General features: G+C 38.6%; 1 protein-coding gene across 5 annotated transcripts in view; it reads right to left on the reverse strand.

Moving 5' to 3' along the window:
- LOC127435417 (synaptotagmin-1-like) overlaps positions 1-13,997 on the reverse strand; it is a 309,874-nt gene that overhangs the window by 197,054 nt on the left and 98,823 nt on the right. The window lies entirely within an intron of this gene.

Raw genomic sequence — 13,997 nt, forward strand, 5'->3', positions numbered from 1 at the left:
AGCTGAGCTTAGATGATGGGCAGCTCTGAAAATCAATGCAAGCATCTGACTTCAAAGCCCCTAGAGGCTGGTTGGCATTCATCGTGACCAACTCACAGCGGAGAAGCCGTGGAGCATTCAAGGGGATGAAAACAACTTGTGAGTCATATGCAGCTTAGAAGCCGAGTTGGATGTGTGGTGTTTTTAAGCTCCTTAAATTACCAATACCACTGACTCAAGCTCACCAAACCTAATTGAAATCAAAGTCTCTGTGCTTTTTTGATTTATCCAACCTGTCTAAATAATCAGCAACAGTGGGCATTCTCTAATTGCTGAGGGGATAGGAATAGCCTGCTCTATTAGTCTTTATTATGTTTAAGTGGCAAAATGCCACTGCATTATGCAGCTATGGACAAATTCCACCCAGCCTTGTTTTTGAATGGTAAAAGCTTTCATATGCTGATAGTCAAGGTGCCACTCACTTTTATTTGGCCTGAGAATACTTATTTGTGGGCATGCAGTGGAGTACATTGTCTCTGATGTCTAGGCAGATTGCAGTGAACTCCTGCTTTCCCAAGGGTAATTTGCAGTGTTTGTTTTCTCACTTTGGAGAGGTCTGGCTGAAATGCATGACCACTGCTTTCCCTTGCTTCCTTTAAACGGCACAGATAGAGAATCATGGGAAATACAAGACGCAACTTCTGGTAATGTCTGATAGTGATCTGTGTGTGTGCAAACAGGGACAGACCTTTTTCAAATTTCCGGGTTTGGAACGTGGAAGTTAACTATAGCAGTGTAAACTTCTAAAGCAGTGAATAGAAGACCACAACAAATATTATTTTTGCATTCCCATTTGCTCCAAAAGCCAACAAATGAGCCAAATTCAGTCACTCGCTCACCAGCTGTATTTGAAACCCCAAAGTGTTGACTAGACTTTCTTTTTTTAGTGAATGTCAGTGTAATATATACTATATACTATATATATATACTATATACACACACACACACACACACACATATATACACACTGGCGGCCAAAAGTTTGAAATAATGTACAGATTTTGCTGCTTCGGAAGGAAATTGGTACTTTAATTCACCAAAGTGGCATTCAACTGATCACAAAGAATAGTCAGAACATTACTGATGTAAAAAAACAGCACCATCACTATTTGAAAAAAGTCTTTTTTTTCCCTCTCCAGTTTGGAATGCCCAAAGCCCTCGTGGTGGCGCAGTGACTTGCCTCAATCCAGGTGGCAGAGGACGAATCTCAGTAGCCTCCGCATCTGAGAACGTCAATCTGCGCATCTTATCACGTGGCTTGTTGAGCGCATTACCGCAGAGACGTAGCATGTATGAGGCCCACGCTATTCTCCACAGCATCCACGCACAACTCACCACGCGCCCCACCAAGAGTGAGAACCACACATTATAGCGACCATGAGGAGGTTACCCCATGTGACTCTACCCTCCCTAGCAACCGGGCCAATTTGGTTGCTTAGGAGACCTGGCTGGAGGAAACCTTTCAGTCTAGCTGATCCCACAAAAGCTCAATGGGGTTAAGATCCATAACACTCCTTTCCATTTATCTGTTGTCCAATGTCTGTGTTTCTTTGCCCACTCTAACCTTTTCTTTTTGTTCTTCTGTTTCAAAAGTGGCTTTTTCTTTGCAATTCTTCCCATAAGGCCTGCACCCCTGAGTCTTCTCTTTACTGCTGTACATGAAACTGGTGTTGAGCGGGTAGAATTCAATGAAGCTGTCAGCTGAGGACATGTGAGGCGTCTGTTTCTCAAACTAGAGACTCTGATGTACTTATCCTCTTGTTTAGTTGTACATCCGTCCTTCCACATCTCTTTCTGTCCTTGTTAGAGCCAGTTGTCCTTTGTCTTTGAAGACTGTAGTGTACACCTTTGTATGAAATCTTCAGTTTTTTTGGCAATTTCAAGCATTGTATAGACTTCATTCCTCAAAACAATGACTGACTGACGAGTTTCTAGAGAAAGCCGTTTCTTTTTTTGCCATTTTTGACCTAATATTGACCTTAAGACATGCCAGTCTATTGCATACTGTGGCAACTCAAAAACAAACACAAAGACAATGTTAAGCTTCATTTAGCGAACCAAATAGCTTTCAACTGTGCATGATATAATGGCAAGTGATTTTCTAATACCACATTAGCAATTTAGCATGATTATTCAAGGATAAGGTGTTGGAGTGATGGCTGCTGAAAATGGGGCCTGTCTAGATTTGATAAAAAAATGACTTTTTTTCAAATAATGATCGTGCTGTTTTTTACATCAGTAATGCCACTTTGGTGAATAAAGTACCAATTTCCTTCTGAAACAGCAAATTCTGTACATTATTCCACACTTTTGGCTGCCAGTAAATATGTATAAATGATATATATACTTATTTGTTTGCTTTTACATTACTTATTGATTTTCTTTTATTATATACATATCCTAATTTTCCAATTATTTCCTTCATTACAAATATTAGACTATTCTGCTATTTTTCACACAAAAAGTACCATGGTATTACAGGTTTTTAAATTATGGTCCGTGGTAATGCCATGTTTGTACTGTATATAGTAAAACCATGGTATTTTTTGAAGTACCATGAAAATATCAAGCAACATAAATATAATAATCATTCAGTATCATGGTATTACCCTTGCAACATGACATTGCTTCACAGTGCTAATCTTTTTCTTCTCTCATCACTTTTCTCTTCACTTTCTCTCATCTCTGCTCCCTCACTTCATCTCTGCTGCTTCCTCTCTGACATCATCATCCCCTCAATAGAACTGACACTTTCTATAGTACAGTATGTTTAGTTCATTTCCTTTCATATTAATGTAATGTTATTTTACTATATTCTGTGATTAATATTTACAACCTTAATGTGTGTGTGTGTGTGTGTGTGTGTGTGTGTGTGTGTGTGGGTGTGTGGGTGTGTGTCAAATGAAAAGCTTCCAAAAAGCATCACTTGGTCTATATGTGTAGAGATGACATACAGCTCAGAGATGACCTTGTAGCTCATCTAAAAATGTCCTTCTTCCTCTTGGCCTTTCCCTTTAACACAATAGAAATGGAACAGAAAGAGCATGCAAAGGGAGAGATCACCTGACCTGAAGACAGTGGTATTATTGAGGGTACGTGAGACCTTTAGATAGTCTCTACGCCCCTCACTGGCTCTGCTTCACTGACAGGCAGCGGAATAACTGTGTCACATGGCTCTGTTACCATGGAGAAATTGGCATGGAAAGTGATACTGTTAGCATCTGTCTGAACAGCCATGTAAGGTTTCTGTTCTAATTATAAATGGATGTAAAATGTGTCCCTGACACTAACATCATCACTGCTCTATTGTAAGATAACATGAGATCAGGCATACAAAGAAAGTGTGATGAGACCAGTGGTGGAAAGAGTACTGATTATTTTTTTTTACTTAAGTAAAAGTACTGCTACTGAAGAGATAATTCACTTAGTATATCATGACTCAATTAAGAGTAAATAAGTACTTTTCCAAAAAACTACTCAAGTAATTACTTTACAATTTACTTTATGAAATGTATTTTATATAGTATTTTTAGAACACAAAGACACTTAAGAAACTTATGCTTCCTTTCACCAAGGATGCATTGATCAAAAATACTGCAAAAATCATTAATTGCCAATATTATTACGGTTTGAAATAATTGTTTTAAGTGATATTAATTCCATTTTTTTCTTTACCCGTGATGACAAACATATACCATGTTACATATTCCTTACAAAAGCAATCTAAAGTACTAATTTGGTACTCAAGAAAATGTTCTTATTATTAGAACAAATGCAAATGGTTGCACAACCATGTGGAAATCACAATACAGTGGGGTTTTCCCCCATTTGCTGAGGTATTGAGTTTTTACAAGTTGCTTTACACTTGCAAGTAAAATTTTGGTTTTAAAAATAGGCAAAAATAAACACATTTCTCTTGAAATTCTATTTTCTCCTAAAGTCTATTGTTTTAGAGAGATGAAGGGTATTCCATGCATTACTGTTTTGAAAAAACTCTCTAAAAATCTCTAACCAGGATAGAGAGGGAGGTGGACGGCCAGATGCATAACAAAAAGACAAGTAAATCACAGTCTCTAGTTTGAGAAATAGACTCCTCACAGGTCCTAAACTTGCAGATTCTAAATGCCAAAGACCTGCACTGCTGCAAGAGGATTCTTGGACAAACAGAATATTTTAAGAATACAACATTTATTTAAATAGAAATAGCCATTTGTAACATTCTAAATTGTCTCTAAACTACATAATGTGCATTGTGACTGAAACATTACTATTTCAGGTTTATTCTCATTCACGTACTGTATGTCCAAGTATTTTGTCTATTAAGTAAACATACTGTACAAAACTAATATAATGCAATATCGTCTAGGAGGAAATTTATCTTCTATGATATTGCAGCAATTATCCAGATATGGAATGAGATTATTAAGCAAACTGTTATCAACTCCTACATGCCAACTGCATCAAATAAGGTAAAAATAAACATTTCACACAGTGTTTAGTGAGAGATATGATTGATTCAGATATTAAAATTGGCAGTTCTGTATATGTATTATTGTATTACAGTTGTAATAATTAAGTCTTAATTAACATTATGGTTATTTAACATATTGAGATATTATTATTAAGTAAATTGTAGCATTTGGTTACATTAAGTTTTGTGATTTCTCATACCTTCTTTATATAACATCCATCCCTTGCGCATTCTAGGCCTCTAGCGGGTGAGACAGGGCAGGTAAGTACAGTACAGCACCGTGAGCGAGAGTGTTACCCGCTAGGACAGTTTATTTTGAACAAGAGGGGCGAACGGTTACTGAATTTAATGCGGGAGTACAATACCGAACTGCTGCGGATTAATAGAAGCGGACCCGTCTGTGCACGCAATGGTGCGAGGAACTGGACGTCGGGACAAAAAAATTATGTTCCGTGAAAAGTCAAAAGAAGATCACACTGTATGTAATTGTAACTATAACAGATATTATTCATAAAACATGCTGTGCTCATGATACTGTGTCCTGTGTTTAGTTTATAAACAGATTTAGCGCTTATAACTTTCTTTTTCCCAAAAATTCAGACTTATTAAAAAGGCAGAGCTAGACCTCACAGTTTTTGTACAAGCAGGGTCCAAAATGTAATTTTGTGGCAGGTAATTTTAATGAAATAAAATGAACAGCCACACAGCGAATGAAATGAGAATATGTACTTTCATTAAAAAAAAAAAAAAAAAAAAAAACTCCTTTTAGTATAAAATACTTTTTTTTTCCTTAGGCCATAAATAAAAATTATTGACCTCAACCAATCATATGAAATGGATTATTTGTATCCATAAAATGTTTCTTTTCTTAAAAACATTTGTGATCTTGCAGTATTATTTTTCTTATTTTCATATTTTTCATTAATATTTTATTTTAATCAAAATTGTCAGATTATCGTAATGCTGCATCTTTTTTATTTCATCTTCCTTATAGATGACACAAAAAAAAAAAAAAAAAAATTCCGTCAGTAATTCCGTTGACTAGATTAAGACTGCTCCGTGGTGAAACTGCACATGCCACAAAAACATTAAGGCGAGGGTCGATTTGAATTTCTGTTGCGGTTCCTAATCAAGTTATCAGCAAACTGGTGAGTGACCGATTTTTAGCAGATTTTTACTTACATTCTGCGCTTTGCAAGTATTAATTTTGGATCATGTGTGCAAGTATTGCAAAACAGTCAGGACTACATGAGCGAACTAAACAAACAATAAGCATGGCTTGTCATTACCATAATAAGGCTAGAGGAAGCACCTTTCTTAGCTGTGCTGTGATGTATATCACAAATAACATGGCTTGATGGGCAAACACTTTCCTTTTCCAGCCCACTATGTGGGTTAGTCTGGCACTGACTGTCACATGTGATACTGTGATATGTTAGGAAATTTCTAATATATTCCCTAAATAGGTCCATCCTCCCACTTGTTAACACTGACCACATCAGAACTTTGTTTAGTAAGTGATGTCATCTTAGTAGTAGAAGTGGCACGCTTGCAGCCCCAGATGGTGTGTAAAACTATAAGGCAACCTGCCATTTGTGGAAGGCCTGCCCAAGCTCCATTTAATTCCTTTGGTGTAAAACATGGATTATAGTATAATATTATTGAAATTTCCAACTAAAAATGTGTCTCATGTGGTAGCATCTAAATGAACTAGTTTTATTCAAGTCAAAAAAAGTATTTAATATGACTGAATCAACCTGACAACATTAGGTTACATAAACAAAAGTCATATTTAAGGGTAGACATTGATTCTTAAAGATACACTACAGATGATTTCTTATTTAATTCACAAAGTATTGAGCCAAATATGTGTTCAAAAAAATAATAAAACTAAATATGTGTTCAAAACCATGTTCTTGCCTTACCCTGACTTACTACGGTTAGCCTACAATAATGATTTTACAATTAGAGCTGTCGGGTTAAATTTGGCAGTAAATTTCACGCTTGCGTTATTTGTCCGTGCGTTTTTATGCCAAGACCGTAAACGAAGTAAAGAAGGTCTGGCGGCAAATATGCTACTTTGTTGAGACATACATTTATTTTTTCAGATATACATCTTGTAGGACTACTATCAGTGACTCTTGGTGGTCACGCATATTGTTTACTTCTTATGGCTTTACTTCTGAAACTGTGTGTATTTTAACATTTTACGGATTAGCCCCATTTACTTCCATTGAAACTGCCTCACTGGAACCCAGATTTTTCCTATGCAGTGCCCCCCAGAGTGAATTATTTCTGTGCGGGACACTGCACAGCCACTAGAGGGGGGTGGACTGTAGACTAATCATTTGTTGAATTCCTGATTTCTTGTCATTTAAAAATAAATAAATAAATAAAATAACTGTATATATACCATGGTAAACATAATTTTTTTTTTTTTTTTAAACGATGTCTACTGTGCTGTATTTGTTTTATTTTCTTTCGTTTATATAGCTATAAAAATAAATAGGCAAATAATATAAGGAGTACAGTTTGACTGCACGGTTTGAAATTTCAGAAACATTTGTGCGTGTGTCAAACGCATCATCACCTAATGTAAACAGCCGGCTGCGTGCAGTGCACAGGATGAACACGATTATGTGTTGACTGTGAGTATACGAGTGTCTAAACTGTTATCGTGGTGCTTCTGTGATAGTTTGGCTGTCTGTTTCAGAAAACAAATGTATCATATGCTTGAAAACACTGTTTGAGTTGCTGTTTGTGTGAATGATAACCGCATGTCCATCCAATAAGGAGACGGCTGCATGCACGGGATAACCGCGCTGTGTTGACTGGGAGTAAACTGATATCGTGGTACTCTGGTGACAAGTCTCTTAGTACATAAAACAAACGTATCATAGCTTGAAAAGACTGTTTGTGACAAATGACACTAATGACACTACATCGCATAACCACTAATGTAAATAAGCATGGCTGCACGGATTGGATGATCGCGTTTGATGTGTTGACTGTGCACATATGAGCTGTGATATGACCATTCGGATGTATGAGTATAAAATAAACTTAACATGCTTGAAAAGACTGTATGATTCAATATTTGTGCGAATATGAATGTCAGGCGCTTGTTCAGTGCAGTTGTGTGTCGGTGTGAAAGCTGATTTGAATCTGGAAGCTTGTAACGTAACTGGCTATTGCAGTAACATATACGGTATGTGTGACACTGCTCTGCAGGGGCCAGTTATTAACCATCACGTTTGTGTGATGGTATGTATGAAAGGGTTAAAGAAAAGGAGGGACTTGAAATCTAAATATTTTTTTTTTGTGGTAATCACGATTGAGCTTATTTTTATTTATTTATTTTTTTACTGGTTATAATTCCACTGGTACTTGCAACATTTCATGTCTAATTTCTTATTATAAGTCACACAGCAGGATTAACAAGCCAGCATCCATTGCTGGATCCAAATATCCCCCTGGCATGTCTCTCTGACGTGTCCATCTGTCAACAGTTGATAAGACAGTCCAATGCACAAATTTGTCCCTTAATTTCCCCATAATTGACTGAAGCATTAATGCGAGTCATGTGCCGAAAAAGCTGTGATACATTCATAACAGGGTTATTAAAATAACAATCTGAGGATTCGCCGGGCAGAAATTCGAAAGACAAACCGGAGATGTGAAATTGCTTCGGTATGACTGTGGTCATATCAGCGTGGGCGCTTCGCTGATTAACGAATTAGAGGAGAAATGAAGTAATGTAATGTGATGGATTAAAAGAGGAACATTGGGCATAGCCTGTGCAGTTAGGGACAGGCCTGAAAAAAGCAGCCTTATCTGTCGAGAAAATAAGGGAGAAGGGCTGGTGATTGTAATATGCTGTTTAAAGTGTAGAAAAAGAGAGGGAAGAGAGTTGCTTGTGGAAGAGAGTAACTAAAAGCCTGCACAAATTGCCCCTAATGCACTCGGGAGCGGGATGATGTTCACCTCGTTATAGCACAGAGGGCGAAGCTGTTGCTAACAGCACTGTAAAATCTCAAAATATCCAAATATCCCCAGAAAGGTCCTCCAATACTGAACCTTGCAAATATCTTAAAATTATTTTGATCCAAATTCAGATGGCTGTCTAGAGAAGAAAGACATTTGAGGAAGCTGCTACTCTTGTGGCGTGTTGATTATTCGCACAGATGGATTGATTTTCTCAAATTTCTCTTGATTGTTCTCTATTAATGTTGATGTGCTTTGCATTACAATGTGTCCAACATCTTTAGATGAGTTTCCTGGGGCTTTGCTCTCCACATGGGAGTTCTGATTAGCGAGGGCTGCCTTAAGTGGCTTGTCAATCTAACTGGTTGACAAAGAGCACCGAACTAGATACCTTCCATCTATAGCAAAGGAGACAATAAATAAAAAAATATATATCAATGCATGACCGCAGGTTCGTCTGGTTGAACCAATTGCTCAAGCTTGAGTTTATTCCCTATAATGCTTAATTTCCATGCTCCATGCACTGTCTTCTCTCATGGTGGTAGAGTTACCCAAAGCCACATCTGGGATTGAACTTGAATATCAAATCACCCCTCAGTTGATGTTAAATGGATGGATGACCTAGAGTCCTAAACCAAGGATTTCAACTGAGGGTCCATGGACTATGAATTAATTTTAAATGTATTAAGTACCAGTTAACACTCCTTAAAAATTTTAATTAACACTTATTAAACATTAGTAAAGCATAATATATGATATACTGAATGTAATTTATAATATACATATATAAACATATGCAACACCTTCAAGAGCTTGGTTGTGGAGTCTTTTTCAGTAGATATAATATTTGTAAGGCAGAAATTGCTTTGCTCAGTTATTTTTCCCTTGTGTCTCTTTGAAAGTAAAGTAGCTAGATGTGTGAACTTTCATTCATCCCTGTGACATTTTTTTTCTTTTTCTCCCAATTTGGAATGCCCAATTCCCGATGCGCTCTAAGTCCTCAGGGTCGCATAGTGATTCGCCTCAGTCCGGGTGGCGGAGGACGAATCTTATCACGTGGCTTGTTGAGCGCGCTGCCACGGAGACATAGCGCGTGTGGAGGCTTCACGTCATCCACCGCGGCAACCACGCTCAATTCACCATGCGCCCCACTGAGAACAAACCACATTATAGCGACCACGAGGAGGTTACCCCATGTGACTCTACCCTCCCTAGCAACCGGGCCAATTTGGTTGCTTAGGAGACCTGGCTGGAGTCACCCAGCACGCCCTGGGATTCGAACTAGCGAACTAGCAAACTCCATGGGTGGTAGCCAGCGTATTTAACCACTGAGCTACCCAGGCCCCTACTCATCCCTGTGACATTAAAGATTTGAGCCAGCAGGTGGCGACAAAAGAAAGTATTTTATGTGTTATAAGCTAATTGATGAGTTGAGTTGTGGTGAAGTCTGCGCTGTCAGTCAGTAAGTGTGTTTCACTGACGTCATCAGCTTGTCTCTCACTCCATGATCACTCAAATTACTACTACACTACAGCTGAAACATAGAGTTAAATAGACAGCTTCAGCATTACAGCCAATCACAGCTGAGAGTCGCGACAGATGGAATAAATCACACACGCTCAGGGCATATCTGATACCCAAGTTTCCAAGAAAAAGGTGAACAACCCCTGGCCTAGACTAATCAGTTGTACAGAGTAACCCGAAAACAAAAATTATTTCCATTTCACTCCTACGAATGGGAAAAAATTGCTTAGTTCTAGTACTGGAGGCTGACCTCCTCTTGCCTCCTATCCTCCTCTTGACCTTTATTACAAATCCGGCCCGGCCCTTTGTCTCTTACATCAGTATGGAAGCAGAATTGCAGTTTTTATGGCGAGTGACTGCTTAGATTATCTCAAGGAAATTGTAGAGGATTAAGGTAGGAAGGGAATCGGGGCTAATACACTACTATTGAAAAAAACAAAAAAATAAGCATGGCAGAGGATTTATATGAAGCTGGCATGGAAAGTGGCGGAATACAGAGGTGACTTCTCTCAACACATTGTTCGGCTCAGGGGTGGGATTATAAAGCAATTAGCAGCACTGGTGGTGATTAATACTGTAGTTAATAGGATGAGGCTGAACGGCTGTACCAAGCACAAGAAGCCCCTGACGAAGACAGGCACAGTGCATCAATCATAGATGACAGCTGGGACAGGGTCCGGGAGCTGCATTCATCATGAGAGAGACAAACACAGCTCAGGAAAGTAGCAGTGCAAACATTAATTACTAGTTTCTCCAGACATCCCTGACACGTCCAATTGTAAAGTCGAACAATTAATTGTAAAGTCCACTGAAACTCAAAGGCAGTATGGCTTGATATGGTCCCCAGAGCTGTCCACGGCTTTTTTCTATTGAAATTAAGCTTTTATATACCTTACAACTAAATACCATTGATGCACAGCATACAAAACTCAACAACGGTCACAAGCAACAAACATAATTTTATTAACTAACTAACTTTCTAACTAACTAACTAACTGACTACACTCAAAAAATGAAGTCATTACCCTTACTTAATTGAATTAGATAAAGTTTTTACACCAAATGTTATGTCTTTTATTCTGATTAAGTCAGACTTGATTTACTATGGAATATTTAATTAACTTTCTTTTGTTGATCCAACTTAATTTATTTTATTAATCACTAGTATATGTCAAGTGAACAAGTGTTAGGACAGTAAAACTTGCACTGTTAATTTAATAGCAAATGCTTATTGGCCACGTACACACTACAAAGTTTCAGGAGTGACAACCGCATTTAAATGCGGGAGTGAATTCCCTAGATTTTCATTCCGTGTGTGTACGGAAATACAAGACTGACTCCCACAATTGCGATGATTGATCACTTACGAAGTGATAACCTTAGCAATGCTTCAGCATCTCGCGCCTGTGAAAAAGAAACATGAATGCCACCAGCTTAACCCGTTTCGTGTTTCTTATTTTTGAGCAAAGAGATTACCCACCAGAGATGTATTATCATCCGGCAATGTTTAGTTAGCTGCATCAACAGAATTGCAGTGTTTTGTTCACACGCGTTGCAGCTGTTATTAAACAATGCGCACGCTTTCTCTAGACTGTAATGTACGGGTTACCCCGAGACCACAGGACTGATGAGAGGAATAACAGATGAGAGACCGACTTGAATATATGAATGAATAAAGACACATACTGTACCTCTGTTTGTGTGAATTACATCAGGAAAAGACGGACACATCTCACACGCAGCATTAATCACGTCATTAACAACTAGTTGTTCAGTTTGGTTCAGTACACACTACTTGGAAATTCTGAAAATGTGGTTGTCACTTCCTGAAGATTTCAGGAGTTAATTTGGTTGTAGAATGCAGTTGTCACTCCCGTAAATTATAGAACTGTGTATGTACAGAACAGACTGAAGCCCTAAAAGGTGCACTGACAACCAAATTTAGGGCAGTGTGTACATGACCATAGAGTTAAGCAGCACTCAAATCAAGTATGACTTGAAAATAAAAGTCCATCCTCAAACTAAGCACAAGCGCCCTTCTTCAACACAATGGTTACCTCCAAAACTCCAGTATAACAGATACTCTTTATAAAAATTTAAAATAATAATAAAAAATAAAAAACAGTATAACAGAACATTAAACATTAACAAAAAAGTGCATAAAAAAACACTTAATTTCAACATTTGTTCTCCCTAGCCGGTCCCCTGCAAAGTATGCTGGGAAATGGAAATCCCCTCACCAGTTTCACCAATGCTACATTAACACCACAAATGTATTCATGTAGTCCCAACTGAAAAGGATTAAGTAAACTTCGATTTTATACATTTAAATGGAATGCAATAAAATCAATATGTAACAAAATTGTGTAGGATTGTGCTGTTTTAGTTCATTTTAATTAAGTAAATTGAACAAGCAGCAAAAATTATTTTTTAGTGTTAATAACTAACTAAATAAATCAACAATTTTCAACATATGACAACAAAAATATTCCAGAAACTAATAATAAAAAAATGCAACCAGCATCACACTTTTGCAGTTAATCTGTAAATAAGTAAAAAAGTGATTGCTGTAATTGTAGACATATATAGCTAATCATTTTAATATTGCAGCACAATGCTGAAACATCACAGCAATTTCCTGGCCCTGTTCCCTGTGTCTCAGTATAAAGTTGCAATTAAATTCTAATAAATTACACTATATACTATACACTTTATATACCATATACTATAAACATTATGACCACCTGCCTAATATACTGTTGGTCCTCCACGTGCCGCCAAAACAGTGCCTGCTCACCGAGACATAGACTCTACAAGACCCCTGAAGGTGTCCTGTGGTATCTGACACCAAAACATTAGCAGCAGATCCTTCAACTCCTGTAGGTTGTGAGGTGAAGCCACCGTGGATTTGATGGTCCAGCACATCCTGCAAATGTACAATCAGATTGAGTTCTGGGTAATTTGGAGGCCAGGGCAACACCTTTGAACACTTCATCATGATCCTCAAACCATTCCCGAACAATGTGTGCAGTGTGACAGAGTCCTTTATCCTGCTGAAGAGGCCACTGCCATCAGGGAATACCATTGCCATGAAGGGGTGTTCCTGGTCTGCAACGATGTTTAGGTAGGTGGCATGTGTCAAATTGACGTCCACATGAATGGCCGGACCCAGTGTTCCACAGCAAAACATTGGCCAGAGCATCACACACCCTCCACCGTCTTATCGCCTTCCCACAGTTCATCCTGGTGCCATCACTTTCCCAGGTAAATGGCGCACAGAAAACGGGACTCATCGGACCAGGCGGCATTCTTCCACTGCTCCAAGGTCCAGTCCCAACCCTCGAGTGCCCATTGTTGCCGTTTTCGACGGTGGACAGGGGTCATCATGGGCACTCTGACTGGTCTGTGGCTACGCAGCCCCATACACAGCAGGGTGCGATGCACTGTGTTGTGACAAATTCCTCCCATAACCATCATTAAAATTTTCTGTGACTTTCAGTAGACCTTCTGTCGGTTTCGGATCAGAAAGGATAGCCTTCGTTGCCCTCACGCATCGATGAGCCATGGGCGCCCGGTGCCCAACAACCTGTTGCCGGTTTGTGGTTTGTCCCTCCTCAGACCACTGTCAGTAGGTACTCACCACTGCTGACCGGGAGCACCCCACAAGCCTTGCCATTTCAGAGATGCTCTGACCCAGTTGTCTGACCTTTACAATTGTCGCTCATGTCTTTACTCCTGCCCATTTCTCCTGCATTCAAAACATTGACTATGGGAACTGATTGTTCGCTTACCATCTAATCTACCCAGACCTTGACATGTGGCCTTGCTAGGAGATGATCAATGTTATCTGCTTCACCTGTGAGTGGTCATAATGTTTTGGCTCATCTGTGTATATTAGATAAATATAAACTACTAAAATCAGAGAAAGCACAGAAGATTGTAGTCAGGAAAATACTCCACTATTTTTTGATATTTTTCA

Source organism: Myxocyprinus asiaticus, chromosome 45, assembly GCF_019703515.2.
Source record: "Myxocyprinus asiaticus isolate MX2 ecotype Aquarium Trade chromosome 45, UBuf_Myxa_2, whole genome shotgun sequence".
Lineage (NCBI taxonomy): Eukaryota > Metazoa > Chordata > Actinopteri > Cypriniformes > Catostomidae > Myxocyprinus > Myxocyprinus asiaticus.